Consider the following 15,680-nt stretch of genomic DNA (forward strand, 5'->3'; position numbering starts at 1 on the left):
CAGCAGAAGGAATGGCAACAAAAGCCAAAATAGACCAATGGGATCTAATTAAACTAAAGAGCTTCTGCACAGCAAAAGTAATTATCATCAGAGTCAACAGGAAACCTACAGAATGGGAGAAAATCTTTGCAATCTACCCATCTGACAAAGGGCTAATATCCAGAATCTATGAAGAACTTAAATTTACAAGGAAAAAACCAAACATCCCCATCAAAAAGTGGACAAAGGATATGAACAGATACTTCTCAAAAGACATTTATGCAGCCAACAAACGTTTAAAAAAGCTCATCATTACTGGTCACTGGAGAAATGAATATCAAAACCACAATGAGATATCATCTCATGCCGTTTAGATTGGTGATCATTAAGAAGTCAGGAGACAACAGATGCTGGAGAGGATGTGGAAAAATAGCTTTTACACTGTTAGTGGGAGTGTAAATTAGTTCACTCATTGTGGAAGACAGTGTGGCGATTCCTTAAGGATCTAGAACTAGAAATACCATTTGACCCAGCAATCCCATGACTGGGTATATACCTGAAAAATTACAAACCATTCTTCTACAAAGATGCATAAAGATGCATGCACACATGTGGTTATTGCGGCACTGTTCACAATAACAAAGACTTGGAACCAACCCAAATACCCATCAGTAACAGACTGGATCAAGAAAATGTGACACGTATACATCATGGAATACTATGTAGCCATCACAAAGGATGAGTTCACGTCCTTTGCAGGGACATGGTTGAAGCTGGGAACCATCATTATCAGCAAACTGACACAAGAACAGAAAACCAAACACCACATGTTCTCACTCATAAGTGGGAGATGAACAATGAGAATGCACAGACATCACTCACCGGGGCCTGTCAGGGGCTGGGAGGCTAGGGGAGAGATAGCATTGAGAGAAGTACTTAATGTAGCTGACAGGTTGATGGGTGCAGTATATCTCCATGGCACATATATGCCTATGTAACAAACCTGTACATTCTGCACATGTACCCCAGAACTTAAAGTATAAAAATAAACTGAGAAGTAGCAAAAACATAAGTTTGTTCACAAAATGCTGGAATAGGGAAGGGATAGAGACATAAATATAGGAACAATTTCAACATTACAAATGAATATACTTAGGATAAGAAACTGCTTTCCATTGTAAAATGATGCAACTAATTTACTGAACCTCCCCATTGTATGCCTCTGTCACTTTAGGTGTAACCCCTCTTTCTTCCAAAAAGTGGCTAAAATTACAAGCACAGTATGGGAAATAAAACCCTATCAAGGGTTGTTGTGCTATTTTTCTGTTCTTGTCAACAAAAAGAGTCAAACTCTGTAAAATATTTGGAGACATTTATCTCAGCCAAATATGAGGGATCAATGGCCCGTGACACAGCCCTCAGGAGATCCTGAGAACAGTGCTTAAGGTGCCCAGGCTATAAATTAGTTTTATACAATTAAAGGTGACGTAAAACAGCAATCAATTCATGTAAAATGTTCACTGGTTTGGTCTAGAAAGCTGGGACAACTGGAAATGGTGGGCGGGGGCAGTTGGGGGAGGCTTCCAGGTCTTACGCAGATTCAAAGATTTTCTGATTGTCAGTTGGTCGAGTTATTGTCTAAAGAGAATCAACACAAAGGAATCTCTGAATTAAGATAAGGGGTTGTGGAGACCAAGGTTTTATCATGCAGATCAGCCTCCATGTAGCAGGCTTCAGAGAACAGTTTATAAATGTGCCGTACCGGATTTAAAGGGTCTGTTCTATTTGAAGATCTGTGTTGATGTTAATGCTGGTTTACTGTGAGGCATGTCTGAAACCCACCCCCTTCCCATCATGACTTGAATATTTTTAAGATTAACTTTTGGATGTCCTTGGCTGAAAGGAGGGGTCCATTCACATGGCTGAGAGGCTTCAAACCTTATTCTTTATTTTCTTTAATTTGAATGTCTCCTGAGGTACAAGCACTCATTCTCCTACTTAGAGCATGCTGTCTCCTACTGAGTATCTTTCCTCAGGAAACAATAGGGCAAGTCCTGCAAATAACACATTCAGTTTGCAAGTTTTGGTGACTACAGGCATATTGTGATAAAACATGTTGAGAAGGAAGAGCATGTATTGGACGGTTCCTCCAAAAATCTGGGAGGACATGTAAGCTGTTCAGCAGATGATATCAGGGACAATGATCTCAGGACTGCGACAAGCCCTTTGAGCACCACAGACATGTACCATCCACTCCCTTAAGATGTCCAAGCAAATCACATACATTTGTACCAACATCGTCTCCCTGTTCCGACTTGGAAGGGAACCGAACGAATTCCCAGGATTGAGAAATGATTAATCACCTTCTCTGGTGATTTGTGTGATTTGGTATAGGTTATAAGCAATTACAGATCGGGCTACCTATCCCCAGTGTCATATGAAGACAGACCCACTCAAAGTGGTAAAGACAGGTAACAAGAGGGACACCAAATGTCACTTCCCTTAAATCAAGAGAATCTTGCATAGACTAGGAGTATCTACTACGTGTTGTGTACTGTTCAGTGGTCAGAAAGGAAGACAAGAAATCACACAGAAAATCCCCTCATTTATTATTCAGTCATTTATATGTTATTAGACAAATAAGCTCCAGCACCCACTCGGTAATCATACTAATGAGTACCCAGAAAATGCATCATTAGTATTTCTTACCCAACGTAAAGTGTCAAGGACAGTGTGACCTCAAGGTGGTGCTGAAGTCAAATCTTGGAAAGTCAGCTACTCCAGCTAGGCTACCATCAGTCAGGACAGAGAACCAAATTGGGGGAGCAGGGGGTGTGGGGACAGTGGGCGGCTCTGAGGAATCAGGAAAGCTGAGTGCCAGGTGAGGCAGGAGCAGATGAACACGAGGTTGTCTGCATCTACTCCCCAAACCAGGCAGAGGGATGGAAGAGACATTCGGTGTTCGGACCAGGTAGTTTTCAAAACTTTTCAGTATGAGTCCCTGTTGCTTATCAAAACAACAAATTACCTCCCTCAACTCATCCTGCCTGATATGGCTAGGAAGAAATCCCTCACATACATAAATGAATTAGAAATCTGGTTTTTAAAAATATTTTATTAATTATCCCAGAACCAAAATTGTGGACACTAGCATTTGTACGGTACAATCCATGAAGCATAAAGAGACACCATGAATGTCCATGGCAATGAATATTTACTGAAAACCCACGATTGACCAGAAACTGCCAGGTAGTAAAATGACAATGAAAAATGAGACAAACATGATTTCTAACTCCAGGGAATTCAGATTCTAGCAATTTCCAGATCGCACTGGATAGAAGCCACTCTAACCAATACAGACTATCAAGGCACATCAGACAACAGCGTGCACTAGACCTCCAAAGATGAGTGTACCTATGGCACCAAATGATTCCTTGAGCCTGCACAAATTTATAAATCCAGCTACCTTACATGAGATTCATTGGCTTTGAGCTATAATCAAGTTGTCAGAATATATAATAAGGACAATGAGATGATCTTCACCAGCCATTTGAAGAAATATCCTTTAAACATTTCAGAGCTGAAAGAAATCAACCAGATTTCATAAAACTGAGCGCTGTATTATCACGTTGATATGGACTGTAATACATCTGAATTTTTGATCATTAGTATACAGTCGGGACTAGTTTACCTTACCTTAATTTAGCTCCAAAAGATGCCAGATAAAATTGAGATGCCTTAGCCTGACATTCTGCCTCTCATAACATGGTGAAACCCGGTCTCTACTAAAAATACAAAAATTAGCCAAGTGTGGTGGCAGATGCCTGTAATCCCATCTACTCAGGAGGCCGAGGCAAGAGAATCATTTGCACTCAACAGGCAGGGGTTACAGTGAGCCAGGATCATGGCATTGCACTCCAGCCTGAGTGACAGGAGTACAACTTCCTCAAAAAAAAAAAAGAAAAAAGAAAAAAAAAAAGAGAAAATTATAGGCCCCCACCTAATAGGGATTTTTGTAATGATTAAGAAAGCTAACACCTGTAAATTTCTAACAGTATAAGTGATCAATAGGTGCTCATTATTATTATCCCCATCATCATCATCAATTCCTACTAACAAATTATAAGATCCCTAAAGACCAAAATGTAACCTACTCACATTTTAATTCCCCTGTAGTACCTAGCTCAGTACTCTGCTTCTGAGATGGGTATATCCTGGCAAACCTTTAACAACGAGCTTTCTGCAGATGGGGAAAACCCTGATTTAGAGTGATTGTCAGTTTCTGTGGTGTAAATACTCCCATCATGGCCAATGTCAAGCAGCCGAGATGATATTACTCAAAGTGGCACTGGGAAGAGATGCACATCCTCAGTTCTTCTGAGTGGTAAAAACCCCTTCAGCCCACACTGGATGCACTCAGTAAATAATCACGGAATTGAAAATGAGACCAAACCTTACTTTTTTTTTTTTTTGAGACAGAGTCTTACTCTGTTGCCAGGCTGCAGTACAGTGGTGCAATCTCGGCTCAGTGCAATCTCCGTCTCTCACGTTCCAGCGAGTCTCCCAACTCAGTTTCCCTAGTAGCTGGGACTACAGGTGTGAGCCACCATGCCCAGCTACATTTTGTATTTTTAGTAGAGACGGGGTTTCACCATGTCTGGCGGGATGGTCTCAATCTCTTGGCCTTTTGTTCTGCCCACCTTGGCCTCCCAAAGTGCTAGGATTACAGGCCCTAGCCTCTGCGCCTGACCAACCTTAAGTCATTTTATACCATGGCCAGCAAACAGCCAGAGGCATGGCTGCTATGAGCAGTAGGATCTGTTCACCACCACCTACGCTATGAGTAAAATAACCAGGCTTTTCCCCTCAAAAAAGAATTTTACCTTGTCATCTCTCAGATGTCACTACTGCCAAAAAAAAAATTCTAAATGTAGCTTTAGCAGAAAATCTTACCACTTCAGTATTCATATGGAAACTATGTATCAATTTTTAAAAAGAGTCAGCCAGGTGCCATGGCTCATGCCTGTATTTCCAGCAGTTTGGGAGACCGAGGTGGGTGGATTGCTTGAGCTCAGGAATCCAAGACCAGCCTGGCCAACAGGGCAAAACCCAATCTCTATTAAAAAAAAAAAAAATACTACAAACATTTGCCAGGCATGGTGGTCTGCACCTATAGCCCAGCTACTTGGGAGGCAAAGGTGGGAGGATCGGTCCAGTCTGGAAGGCTGCAGTGTGTCATGATCCTGCCACTGCCCTCCAGCCTGGGTGACACAGCAAGACCCTCTCTTCGAAAAAGAAAAAAAAAGTGTCACCGTATTTACCATTATCAATAAAATGTACACTGTCGATTAATAAGCCAGTAACACTAAGAAACTAAAAAAATAAATGTGAATCACTCAAGAGAAGAAAATCATAAAACATCAGCACACTTACTGAATTCTCAGTACAGTGCACTAGCCAGTACACAATGCTGCTGCTCAGATCAAAAGAATATTTTTAAGTCTTACTTCCATCATTTCTCAACATCTCTCTTAAATTTCCTAAGAGGCAAAAGTAAGTGTGTTTATCTTAAAGTGAACATAAATTTGGACCTTGAAAGTGCACAGAGAATACTCCATCATTAGGTCTTATGTTTTCAGCCCCAATTGCTCACATCCAATCCTCCCCAACAAAATGAGCTTCTTATCAGTCATGACCAAATGGGTTTTGAGTGGATGGAAGTTATTGCTGCTGGTTGATTTTGGTTTCTCCAAATCAGGAAGTTCAGATCATTTTGAATGTCAAACTGGCACTTAACAAGCAACAGCTGAGAATCTGACTTGGCTTTATTTTGGAGTAAAATCCTTTCCAAGCTAAAGTATTTTTCTTTAATTCCTCACATTACCTAGAAGTGTCATCAAATAGAAAATAAAGATATTTTTCACATCCTTAAGTAATTCAAAAAAATTGGGGATGATCCTTCTAATGTGGAAGGCTCAGGAATAAAGTTGCTCATTTTCAAGGAGGGCATTAACTTCCACAGGACACAAAGGTTTTCAAGTGTAGTGAAATAGATAATTTGACAAATAGATCCCTAAGAGGCAAAAAGAGTTAATGTACCTAACATATTTGCCAACGATGCCATTCAAAACTTTGAAATTAAAGCCAAAAAGGACTGCACAAGCATGAATTAAGCTAATTAAGAGTATTCATCAAATAAATACACAGTACTTCACTTACACACACACACAGAGAGAGAGAGAGACAGACAGACAGACAGACAGACTATAATGGTAGTACAGTACTGCCGTATACCAGCGAAGAAGAGATAGCTCCAAGACTAGTTTGTTGACTAACATACATATTTTCAAAGCAGTTTTAAAACAGCTAATTTGCTTAACAATTAATTTGTTGAAATTCAGTAACTGGGAAAAATGGAAATTGTCCTCCTATGGGCTGCCTTGCGCTTACGTTTGGAAAGACTGTCCAGGAAAACCAAGCACTCTACCACCCTAGCCATTTCTTTTCTATACACGTTTCTAGCTTTTGTCTAGACACCAGCTCCATGGAACAGCGTAGGTACCAAACCAAGAAGCTTGAAGGAACCAATAAGGGATGAACCCAAAGTCAGGTTTGTGTAAGACTGTTTGAACTGGATAGATCCCTAAGGCAACAGAATCTCAGAGCTATGCCACTCATCAAGGAGCGGGATCGGGCACGGAGTTGGGTATATTTGGAGTCCCATACAAAGATACGATTTATTTCGATAATCCAGAAGACCACCTTGGGGGTCACCGAAACTCTGGGCATCACTTTTTTTTCCCTTCAAAGATGTACTGAACTCTTACTTTGTGCCAGGCACTGAGGTAGGAGTTCTATGTCGACTGTCTCTAATCTATGAGTGACTTGTGCATCCTTTTGTCCTCAGGATGTAGTACAGGACCTGGCACATAGGAGGTGACTCAATCACAGAGGTCATTATCATCATCACCTTTGTTACTGGTAGACAGACTCATTGGTGACATAGAGATGAACATTTTCAGAGATGTGTTCCTGTAAGGTTTGTGGAACCCACCCGTTCTGGTCCTGGAAGCTGTCAGCTACCAAAGTGCTGGTTTGCAGGGGAGTAGGACAGAACGACTGCTTCCTCAGGGCTTCCTCTTGCACAAGTCTCCACACACATGACATGTCACCATGACTGTTAAGGGGTTAACCCATTAACAGTTACAAAAACCGTTCTCGTGTTCCTCATCAGAAATCTACAGTGTGAACATTTCAGAGGCTTGCATAATTCACAGGAATTGCTTCTAAGTCAAACTACAAAAAGAAACTTCAGATTGTTTTAACCATGACATCTTTGAGCAACTCCATGCAAGGCACTACTTTAGGCATCTCATATTCATCAACACGCCAAAGCGCATCATTTCTTCTTGTGGCATTACTGACTTCATGTCCCATTTTACAGAGGAGAAAAACCAAGTCTCAGACACCTAAGAGGACAGGGAGCCTAGGGTGACACCTGCCAAGTCTTAGAAGAAGTCCTCCTTCAAGAAAAGCAGAGAGCAGCAGGGTGTGGTGGCTAATTCCTGGAATCCCAACACTTTGGGAAGCTAAGATAGGTGGATCATGAGGCCAGGAGTTCAAGACCAGCCTGACCAACATGGTGAAACCCTGTCTCTACTAAAAATACAAAAATTAGCCGGGCATGGTGGCGCACACCTGGCATTCCAGCTATGCAGGAGGCTGAGGCAGAAAATCACTTGAACCCAGGAGGCAGAGGTTGTGGTAAGCTGAGATCATTCCACTGCACTCCAGCCTAGGCAGCAGAGTGAGACTCTGTCTCAAAAAAAAAAAAAAAAAAAAAAGAAAAGAAAAGAAAAAGGAAAAGAAAAGCAGAAAGCTAGGAGAAGTCTAGAGAAAGGCACTGGAGTGAGGAGTTTTGGGAGATAGGGAGTTTGCTGGCCTAAATCTTAGGACCTTCAGTCTGGGAAGACGGAGAATAAACGACAGAAGAACTATCAAAGGCTGTGAAATCATGATGAGTAAGGAGAGCAGAAACATGAGTTTGCTCACAAAATGATAAAATAGGTGTGAGAAATATGTTAAGAGTGCTAAAGGACAGGATGCAATTACCTACAAGAATAAAAAGAAAAAGATGAAGCCCCAAGTCAAGATATACTGGTAAGCCAGGAAGGCGGCATTCCTACGAAACATATTTTTACTGACTCCCTTGTAAGTTTCTAGCTTCATGTTAAGGTCCTTCTCATATATGATCTCATTTGATCTTATAACAGCCCCTCTGGGAGAGTAGTAAGCTTTACGTAAGTGCTTTAATGCTTGACAGTTTAAATTCAGTGCTTGTGACTGTGTTCTATGTTTTGAATAGCTAGATTGTTTTCAAGTTTTCATGATGTCTCCAAATTTATGGTCATAGTTGCTCAGTCATTGTGTTTACCTGTTTCCCTATTCCCATTTCACTCTGTTATTAAATTGGGGGTACCTCTGCCATTTGAACAAGAGTGCTCACCAGGCTCTTTCTTCTCCTTTCTAATAAACCCTCCGTTAGTCTCTTGAGCTTACAGAAATCTAGGATTTCTCTCCCGGAAAAAGCTCAAACCATTAAACAAATCAGGCCACTTCCATGGGCCCAACAACAAAGTGCAATACGGATGAAACCAAAAGCTGTCTTTGAGAGCTACAATGATCAGCTGCAGGTATTAAATAAGATTTAAATTAGCTATGATAAACATAACTGTGTTTACTTTGTGTAGTAGTCCATTTCATGCATCTGATAAAGACAAACCCAAGACTGGGAAGAAAGGGTTTTAAAACTCACATATATTATTATTAAGCCTAAATTTAAACTGACTAAATCCCCCAATCAAAAGACACAGCCAAAACCCATTGGTATGCAGCATCCAGACTCATCTCACAGGCGAGGATACACAAAGACTCAAAACAAAGAGATGGAGAAAGATTTACCAACTAAATGAAGAGCATAAATAAATTAATTAATTAATAAAACACAGGAGTTGCAATTCTTGCCTCTGTTAAAATAGACTTTAAAGCAACAAGGATCAAAAGAGGCAAAGAAGGACATTACATAATGGTAAAAGGATCAATGCAACAAGAAGAGCTAACGATCCACCCAACACAGGAGCACCCAGATACATAAGACTTATAGTGAGACCTAGACTCCCACACAATGATAGTGGGAGACTTTAACATCAATATTAGACAGATCAACGAGACAGAAAATTAACAAGGATATCCAGGACTTGAACTCAGATCTGGAACAAGTAAACTTAATAAACATTTATAGAACTCTCCATTTCAAATACACAAAATATACACTCTTATCAGTACCACATTACACCTGTTCACAGGTTTAAATGAAATATTGGTTGGCTGCTTGTTTGTTATTTTCTTCCTGTCTCCATTATTAAGCACAATTATTGGTATAAAAGAGGTTTTCAATACCCATTTTTAGACTGCATTCTAGGCTGGGCAATAAAGCAACACTTCCATTCTCTCTCCCTCTTCCTCTTTCTTCCTTTCCTTCAATCTTTTATTCTTTTTTCTCTTTTTTTAAATTAAAAAAAAAAAGAGTTTTAACTGGACTTACAGTTCCACACGGCTGACAATGCCTCAGAATCATTCCAGGATGCAAAAGGCACTTCTTACATGGTGGTGGCAAGAGAAACTAAGAGAGAAGCAGAAGCAGAAACCCCTGATAAACCCATCAGATCTCATGAAACTTACTCGCCATCACAAGAATACCACTGGAAAGAGCAGCGCCATGATTCAATTGCCTCCCCCAGCTCCCTCCCACAACACATGGGAATTGTGGGAGATACAATTTGGTTGAGATTTGAATGGGGACACAGCTAAACCATTTGAGTCACCCCCATCCCCTCCAAATCTCATGTCCTCACATTTCAAAACCAATCATGCCTTCCCAACAGTCCCCCAAGGTATTAACTCATTTCAGCATTAACCCAAGAGTTCACAGTCCAAAGTCTTGCATGAGATGAGACAAGTTCCTTTTACATATGAGCCTGTAAAATCAAAAACATGCTACTTACTTCCTAGTTACAATGGAGGTACAGGTAAATATAGCCACTCAAAATGGGAGAAATTGGCCAAAACAAAGGGATTGCCAGGCCCATGCAAGTTCTAAATGCCGCAGGGCAGTCAAATTTTAAAGCTCCCAACTGACATCCTTTGACTCCAGGTCTCACATCCAGGTCATGCTGATCCAAGAGGTGGGTTCCCATGGTCTTGGGCAGCTCTGCCCCTGTGGCATTGCAGGGAACAGCCTCCCTCCCAGCTGCTTTCATGGGCTGGTGTTGAGTGTCTGCAGATTTTCCAGGCGCACAGTGCAAGCTATTGGTGAATTCACCATTCTGGGGTCTGGAGGATAGTGGCCCTCGTCTCACAGCTCCACTAGGCAGAGTGCCCCAGTAGGGACTTTGTGTGGGGGCTCCAAAGCCACATTTCCCTTCCACGCTTCCCTATTAGAGATTCTCCGTGAGGGCCCCACCGTTGCAGCTAACTTCTGCCTGGGCATCCAGTCATTTCCATACATCTTCTGAAATCTAGGCAGAGGTTCCCAAACCTCCGTTCTTGATTTCTGTGTACCCACAGGCTCAACATCATGTGGAAACTGACAAGACTTGGGGCTTCCACCCTCTGAAGCCATAACCCGAGCTGTACATTAGCCCCTTTCAGCCAAGGCTGAAGCAGCTGGGACACAGGGCACCAAGTCCCTAAGCTTCACACAGCACAGGGACCCTGGGCCCTGCCCACCAAACTACTTTTTCCTCCTAGGCCTCTAGGCCTGTGATGGGAGAGGCTTCTGTGAAGGTCTCTAACAGCCTGGAGACATTTTCCCCATGGTCTTAGGGATTAACATTAGGCCCCTTGATACATATGCAAATTTCTGCAGCTGGCTTGAATTTCTCCTCTAAAAATGGGTTTTTTCTTTTCTATTGCCTCATCAGGTTCCAATTTTCTGAAGTTCTATGCTTGGTTTCCCTTTTTTTTTTTTTTTTTTTGAGACGGAGTTTCGCTCGTTACCCAGGCTGGAGTGCAATGGCGCGATCTCGGCTCACCGCAACCTCCGCCTCCTGGGTTCAGGCAATTCTCCTGCCTCAGTCTCCTGAGTAGCTGGGATTACAGGCACGCGCCACCATGCCCAGCTAATTTTTTGTATTTTTAGTAGAGACGGGGTTTCACTATGTTGACCAAGGATGGTCTCAATCTCTTGACCTCGTGATCCACCCGCCTCAGCCTCCCAAAGTGGTGGGATTACAGGCTTGAGCCACCGCGCCCAGCTTGGTTTCCCTTTTAAAATGGAATGCTTTTAACAGTACCCAAGTCACCCCCTTTTTATTTTTATTATTATTTTTAATTGCATTTCAGGTTTTGGGGTACATGTGAAGAACATGCAAGATTGTTGCATAGGTACACACAGGGCAGTGTGATTTGCTGCCTTCCTCCCCTTCACCTATATCTGGCGTTTCTCCCCATGCTCTCTCTCCCCAACTCCCCACCCCCCCACTATCCCTCCCCCATTTCCCCCCCAACTGACCCCAGTGTGTAGTGCTCCCCTCCCTGTGTCCATGTGTTCTCATTGTTCAACACCTGCCTATGAGCGAGAACATGCGGTGTTTGATTTTCTGCTCTTGTGTCTGTTTACTGAGAATGGTGGTTTCCAGGTTCATCCATGTCCCTACAAAGGCCAGCTCACCTCTTGAATGCTTTCTGCTTAGAAATTTCTTCCCGCAGATACCCTAAATCATCTCTCTCAAGTTCAAAGTTTCACAAATCTCTAGGGCAGGGGCAAAATGCCACCAGTCTCCTTGCTAAAATGTAACAAGAGTCATCTTTGCTCCAGTTCCCAGCAAGCTCCTTATCTCCATCTGAGACTACCTTAGCCTGGACCTTATTGTTCATACACCATCAGCATTTTTGTCAAAGACATTCAACTAATCTCTAGGAGGTCCCAAATTTTCCCACATGTTCCTGTCTTCTTCTGAGCCCTCCTAACTGTTCCAATCTCAGCCTGTTACCAGTTCCAAAGTTGCTTCCATATTTTCGGGTATCTCTTCAGCGACACCCTACTACTGGTATCAATTTACTTTATTCGTCCATTTTCACACTGCTAATAAAGACATACCCAAGACTGGGAAGGAAAAAAAAAAGAGGTTTAATTAGACTTAAAGTTCCACACAGCTTGGGAGGCCTCGGAATCATGACAGGAGGTGAAAGGCACTTCTTACACAGCAGCAGCAAGGAAAAATGAGAGTGAAGCAAAAGCAGAAACCCTTGATAAAACCATCAGATCTCAGGAGACTTATTCACTATCACAAGAATAGCACTAGATCCTGATTATTCAATTACCCCCTGCCAGGTCCCTCCCACAACACGTGGGAATTCTGGGAGGTACAATTCAGTTGAGATTTGAATGGCAACACAACCGAACCACAGCACCTTGGTAGAAAAAATTATAGAAGTATTAAGGTTATCCTATTTAAAAAAAAAAAAAAAACAGAGGACTGGGCACAGTGGCTGATGCCTGTAATCCTAACACCTTGGGAGGCTAATGGGGGTGGATCACCTGAAGTTGGGAGCTTGAGACTGGCCTGGATAACATGGTATAACCCCATCTCTACTGAAAATACAAAAATTAGCCAGGCATAGTGGCATGTGCCTGTAGTCCTAGCTATTTGGGAGGCTGAGGCAGGAGAAGTGCTTTAACCTGGGAGGCGGAGGCTACTGTGAGCCAACATCATGCCACTGCACTCTAGCCTGGGTGACAGAGGGAGACTCTGTCTCAAAAAAAAAAAAAAATTAATTAAAAATAGACAGATTTAGGCCGGGCGCGGTGGCTCAAGCCTGTAATCCCAGCACTTTAGGAGGCCGAGGCGGGTGGATCACCAGGTCAGGAGATCGAGACCATCCTAGTCAACATGGTGAAACCCCGTCTCTACTAAAAATACAAAAAATTAGCTGGGCGTGGTGGCACATGCCTGTAACCCCAGCTACTCAGGAGGCTGAGGCAGGAGAATTGCTTGAACCCAGGAGGCGGAGGTTGCAGTGAGCCGAGATCGCGCCGTTGCACTCCAGCCTGGGTAACAGGAGCGAAACCCCGTCTCAAAAAAAATTTTTAAAAATTAAAAAATTTTAAAAATAGACAGATTTAGTCTACAAAAAACCCCGTATTCCTCACCAGGGCAATGCAGATAACGTGACTTAGACCTCATTAACAGCTACTGTGCCTACACACGTCAGAACTCACTCCATAGTCACTGTTGCTTGGATCCTACTTTTAATTCTAGGACCTGTGGCTAGAAGAACGAGCTATAACTTGTTTGAAGCAAGTGACCACAATAGTGAAGAGACGCAAGTCCTGTCATGTGAGGAATGATTCAAGTTAATGAGGATATTTAGCTTAAAACACCAGGAGGGGTACTGGAGGTCAAAGAGAGACAATAGCAGTGTGCAATTATGCAAAAGGATTACATGTGAAAGACACTTTCAATGACAGACCCAATTCTCACCTTTATGGAATAATTTATTTTTTTTTTCAAACGGGATCTTACTCTGTTTTCCAGGCTGAGTGCAGTGGTGTGATCGCGGCTCACTCAGCCTCAACCTCCGTGGCTCACGTAATCGTCCCACCTTAGCCTCCTAAGTAGCTAAGCTACAGGTGAGCACTACCACGCCCAGCTGATTTTTTATTTTTAGTAGAGATGAGGTCTTGCTAGGTTGTCGGGCTTGGTCTCAAACTCCTAGACTCAAGGGGTCCTCCCATCATAGCCTCCCAAAGGGCTAGGATTACAGATGTGAGCCACCAAGCCCAGCTGATTTCTTCCTTGGTCCCTTATAATACACAAGCGATGAGCCCTTGATGCCATGTGCATTCTCCCAGTTTTGTGGAAAAACTTCAGCTGACTTCTCTGGATTCTCTCAGAACTTGATAGCTCACAAATTCTCGAACCCAGCAGAAGGGAAGCCTCCAGACCCCCACGGGTTTTAACTTCTTCAAGCTGCTATTTCTCTCATCGTAATTACTAAAACTGTGTAAGTCAAAAAGGTCTCCAATCATTTGCTAGTAAACAGCCTCATGTACTCCAAAAGGAGTGAGTCCAAAAAAATCCTACCAGCAGCAAGAAAAGCTTTGTGAAAATGAATAAACTCAAACTCTTTTTCTTTTTCTTTCTTTCTAAAGAAGAAGACTGAAACTCTTAAAAATAGCAGTGAGAATATTTTGAATATTTACAGCAAAATCTGTGATCACATCAAGCTTTCCAAAACCACCAAAACGCTCATCTTTGTGCTTCTTCCTACTTTTTGTGTGATCCTTGGTTGAAGGCAGCAGTTGGATATATTCCCAAAGATTTATTTTCTATAGGAAAGGAGGCAGAAGGAAAGGAGAAGGAAATGGGAATGAGAAGGCAGGAGAAGATGAGGAAGTGGAGTGGAATATGGAGGAGAAAAGAGAAGAAAGATACAATCACAGACAGAGAGTCCAGGCATGGGGTTGCACTTCCTTAAACACAGTAAGGGGCTAAGGGAATGATTAACAGTTGAGCAGCTGGAATGTGGGAGCCAGTTCTACATAAAGCGGCTCAGAAGGCATAGGAAGGGCCAATGTCAATCATCCCTGAACACTGCTTCCTAATTCTTCCCTCAGAAACAATACAAAGAGAGTAAGGGAAATTAACATCAAAAGTTAACATCAAGCCAGGCACAGTGGCTCACACCTTGTAGTCTCAGCATGTTGGGAGGCCAAGGTGGAGAATTCCTTGGGCCCAAGGGGACCAGCATGGGCCACATAACAAATCCTCATCTCTACAAAAAAAAAAAAAAAAAAAAAAAAAAAAATTAGTCAGGTGTGGTGGGGTATGCCTATAATCCCAGCTACTGGGGAGGCTGAGATGGGAGGATCACTTGAACCCAGGAAGCAGAATTTGCAGTGAGCCAAGACAGTGCCACTGCACTCCAGCCTGAGTGATACAGTGAGACCCTCTCTCAAAAAAAAAAAAAAAAAAAAAAAAATTAACATCAAAAAGCCTCCTAAACCAACTTGTTCCCATTTGACTACACCAGTGCATCAGCTAGCAGTTATGCCCAGGGAAATGAGCTGTCCTGGTCTGTAGTTTTGTCCTAGGAAGACCAGATTCGCATTTGCCTGAATGATGTTTCTAGTAAGAAACCCCTGCTCTAGAGTAGCAGCAAAGGGTACATGCAAATTCAGTATAAGAAACGATCCTCTCTAAGCAGTTTTTCCAAGTTCCCTTGCATAAAGCAGGTTTTTCTCTCCACTTAAACAACAACAATTTGTTTTACTTTGATAGGTCCTCCTGAATAACGGTTTCATCATTAAACATCTGGCTTCTGCTTAGCAGATTAGTCCTCCAATGAGGAAAGTGTGTTTATAATTCTAATTTGAAACACAGCACATTAATATGCTGATTCTCATAATGTTTGCCTTAACCTGTTTGAAGAAATTATGACTACAAATATCTTGTACACAACACCTCTAACTACCAGCTTGTACAAACAACATAAGAGCCGGAGCCGCCTCATTCAGACGACTGGAACCACTTCAGAGGCGATCATGATTAGTGCTTTGGCTGGAAGCCATATTTTACACATGATCTCAGCATCTGCCTCCGAGATGCTGGCCCAGGCTAACAGACCCACCTTCACTG

At 42.4% G+C, this 15,680-nt stretch overlaps 1 long non-coding RNA gene across 1 annotated transcript in view; it reads right to left on the reverse strand.

Annotated features, from left to right (window-relative positions):
- Positions 1–15,680, reverse strand: part of LOC141583612 (uncharacterized) — a 442,534-nt gene that overhangs the window by 392,108 nt on the left and 34,746 nt on the right. Inside the window, exon 3 of the long non-coding RNA XR_012516287.1 lies at positions 9,584–9,661. This is a non-coding gene — a long non-coding RNA (uncharacterized LOC141583612). The remainder of the gene's footprint in view (positions 1–9,583; positions 9,662–15,680) is intronic.

This window comes from Saimiri boliviensis, chromosome 2 (assembly GCF_048565385.1).
Source record: "Saimiri boliviensis isolate mSaiBol1 chromosome 2, mSaiBol1.pri, whole genome shotgun sequence".
NCBI lineage: Eukaryota > Metazoa > Chordata > Mammalia > Primates > Cebidae > Saimiri > Saimiri boliviensis.